At 39.8% G+C, this 3,319-nt stretch overlaps 1 long non-coding RNA gene across 1 annotated transcript; it reads left to right on the forward strand.

Annotated features, from left to right (window-relative positions):
* Positions 1-435: 435 nt before the first annotated feature.
* On the forward strand, positions 436-1,933 carry LOC132115424 (uncharacterized). The gene is made up of 3 exons (XR_009425487.1): positions 436-555; positions 1,163-1,277; positions 1,779-1,933. It is a non-coding gene; the product is annotated as an uncharacterized LOC132115424 (long non-coding RNA).
* Positions 1,934-3,319: the final 1,386 nt, after the last annotated feature.

Here is a 3,319-nt window from a genome sequence, read left to right on the forward strand (position 1 = left end):
CTGTCTAGCAAGTTCTAAGTATTAATGAGCCCATATTAATTTATCTTAACTTTTAGAGAAGATTAAAAAAAGATAGTGAGTGCAATTTATTATATTAGCCATTCTGATGAGATAGTCTCATCACTTTAAACTTCAAACGATGTGAAGTAAGATTTGGTTTTAAAATTAGCTTTTTATTACTTGTAATGCATGAAAGTGCACTTAGTTAATGGTTTAAAATTATTTTTGAGAAGCAATAATACTTTTGTATGCGTGTTTGTTCCAGGAGGTTCAATTTAAATCACTCTCTGATGTATTCTGAAATAACTGATGTTGACCTCGATGTGATTACCGACGTTGTGGATGGAAATGACAAGCTGGGTTCGGAGGCTGTCAGGGTGCAGTTACGGGCAGATGGAATTCGTGTACAAAGACAAGAGTACGGAGGAGCTTGGTTCGAATTAACCCAAGGGTAGCGCCACAACGGGCCATGTCACAAAGACCACACAGAAGGCTGTACAGTGTTACTGGTCCAAACTCCCTGTGGCACCTAGATGGCAACCACAAATTGATAAGGTAGATATCCGTTTCCTCTGCATTGCAAACTAGACAAAAAAAGACAAATATGGAAAAAAATCAAGGTACCAGCACAATAACACTCTCCGTAAGATTTCATCTAATTATCATTAAAGATAAAACCCCAGAAAATATTTATGTAATATTGCACACCCATAGTTTTTATCCATTCAAAGAGATTAACTAAACAAGATTTGTGTATGATGAACCTGTCATAGTTTGTCCCTGGCAAAAAGAAACATCAACTTCATAATTCTGCCCTTTCTAAGGCTAAAGAAAAGTATTGTAGTGGCAGTGTTTTGTGAGTATGGTGTAAACTAAAGAGTTTCTGGAAAAACTCATGCTTTGATTTTGGCTGGTTTTGCAGCAAAAGACAATCAGATGTTAAAGGGATGGTTGACTGAAATGAAATTCGTCACATGTACTCATTCTTAACTTATTTAACATCTGTATGAGTTTTTCTTTGAACACAAGAATGAATTAAAAAATGCAGGTAGCTTTCATGGTATCCAAAAAAAAAAAAATACGGAACTTTTTGAAAGTAAGGCAATTCAATAACTTGCCGCTTGTCTTATAATGTCATTTATTTATTTTTCTCATGTTTTAGATGGAGAATTGTCATTCACGGTGGTATAGATGGCTACAGTCGTCTTACAGTTTTTCTTTGTGCCTCGAACAACAACAACCGCAGCAGCACAGTAATGAATAGCTTTTTGAATGCTGTGGCCAGGTATGGAGTCAGTGGAGACCAGGACAACTAGAGCCCCAGATACAGATCCCCTGTAAAGACCTTGTCTCAGAGGAGCACCAGGACAAGACCACAGGAAACAGATGATTCTTCTGCACAATCTGACTTTGCTGCAGCCTGGAATTGAACTACTGGTTTCGTCTGGTCAGAGGAGAACTGGCCCCCCAACTGAGCCTGGTTTCTCCCAAGGTTTTTTTCTCCATTCTGTCACCGATGGAGTTTCGGTTCCTTGCCGCTGTCGCCTCTGGCTTGCTTAGTTGGGGACACTTCATCTACAGCGATATCGTTGACTTGATTGCAAATAAATGCACAGACACTATTTAACTGAACAGAGATGACATAACTGAATCCAATGATGAACTGCCTTTAACTATCATTTTTGCATTATTGACACTGTTTTCCTAATGAATGTTGTTCAGTTGCTTTGACACAATCTTTTTTTTGTTTTGTTGTTTAAAGCACTATATAAATAAAGGTGACTTGACTTTGAGTGCCTTCTGGGGTCCGAACAGATCATGGAGGAGTAAACCGTGATGTCTGTGTGATGATGAACCTTTTCAGGGGCTCACAGAGAGGCAGCGTAATAAGAGGCAGGAGCGTTCACAACCAAAAATTGAGAGGCTCTGGGGTGACGTGGCGGGGATTGACTGTTTATTATAATCTCTTCCACTTCCTGGAGGCTGAAGGTATCTTGGACCTAGATAATGAAATGCATCTCTGGGCTCTTCACCTTGTCTATGTGCTGAGGATCAACAGGCGTTTCTCAGCCTTTACTCGACAGTGGAATAACCATGGGCTGAGAACGGAACAACACCAGACACCCATGCAGATTTTTGATCTGGGCTGCCTGGAACAAAAAGGACAGTGGATCACTGCAATAGAAGAGATCTTTGGCAGAACAGCTGGGCCAGCAAATGAAACCATTCTTCAGGTACCGGCAGCAGAATCAAGCTCGCAGGAGTCACCTTCAAGATCCATGGCTGAAGTGACTGCAAGCTAGGCACTGAACCCCCAGTTGCTTCTCAGGCGCTGGATATATATAGCTGCTCTGTGTGTGTGTGTGTGTGTGTGTGTGTGTGTGTTCATGGTGTTTTCACTTCTCACTGCTGTGTGTAAAATAAAAGCATCTGCTAAATTAATGAATACAATGTAAGTGTCTGTGCACTTGGATAGGACAAATGCAGACCACCAATTCGGAGTATGGGTTACCATACTTCGCAAATGTAATGACTTTCATAAAGCAACAAATACTTATTGTGCACAAAAACAGACTTTTTCAATCTAGTGAAGGACCATCTCAGAACCGTGATTCAAGAAGCTTCGATTCTTAATGATATTTGTTTCGAATTACTCCCGAATTGAATCTAAAATATTTTAATTTGTTTTGAGGTCTAGATTTTTGGGTGAACTAACCCTTTAAGATGGTGTGGCATTTTAAAGTAGCATCACAAATAGCAAGGTCACATTTCGAACTTGAAAATAAGTTTAAAGTTCCCACATTGTGATTATTGTTGTGCATCACCAGAAAATCTTTACTGGAACTGTCCCTTTTTTTTTTTTTAATGTTCCATAAGAACATCCATTTTATATAAAATACTAAAGGTATACATAAGCGAATAAAGCCAACATTCCTCAACATCTGTAGATCTTGTGTTCCTTGGTGCAGGGGCTGGGTAGGTGTATTTAAACACCTCCATTTCATCTGTTAAACACAAAAATATGAACCATAATATTTTACTTTTATATATAGTTTGTACTAAAATGAAAATTCCTTAGTGTAATTAAAGTAAAAAATATAAAAACATTTTATTATTATTATTTGGCAGATGCTGTGATAACCAACTTCCCAGCAGCAGCGTTGGACTTGAGGAATGCAGTTGGGAAGCATTCGGTGTGGGCTGGGTGTGGGGACGGCAGAGAGTTTGTGCATACAAGTGTGGGCTGGGTTCTGGGGACGGTGGGGAGGGCGTAGGTTCAGTGTGGGCTGGGTGTGGGGACGGTGGGGAGGGTGTGGGG

Source organism: Carassius carassius, chromosome 34 (assembly GCF_963082965.1).
Source record: "Carassius carassius chromosome 34, fCarCar2.1, whole genome shotgun sequence".
In the NCBI taxonomy this organism is placed as follows: domain Eukaryota; kingdom Metazoa; phylum Chordata; class Actinopteri; order Cypriniformes; family Cyprinidae; genus Carassius; species Carassius carassius.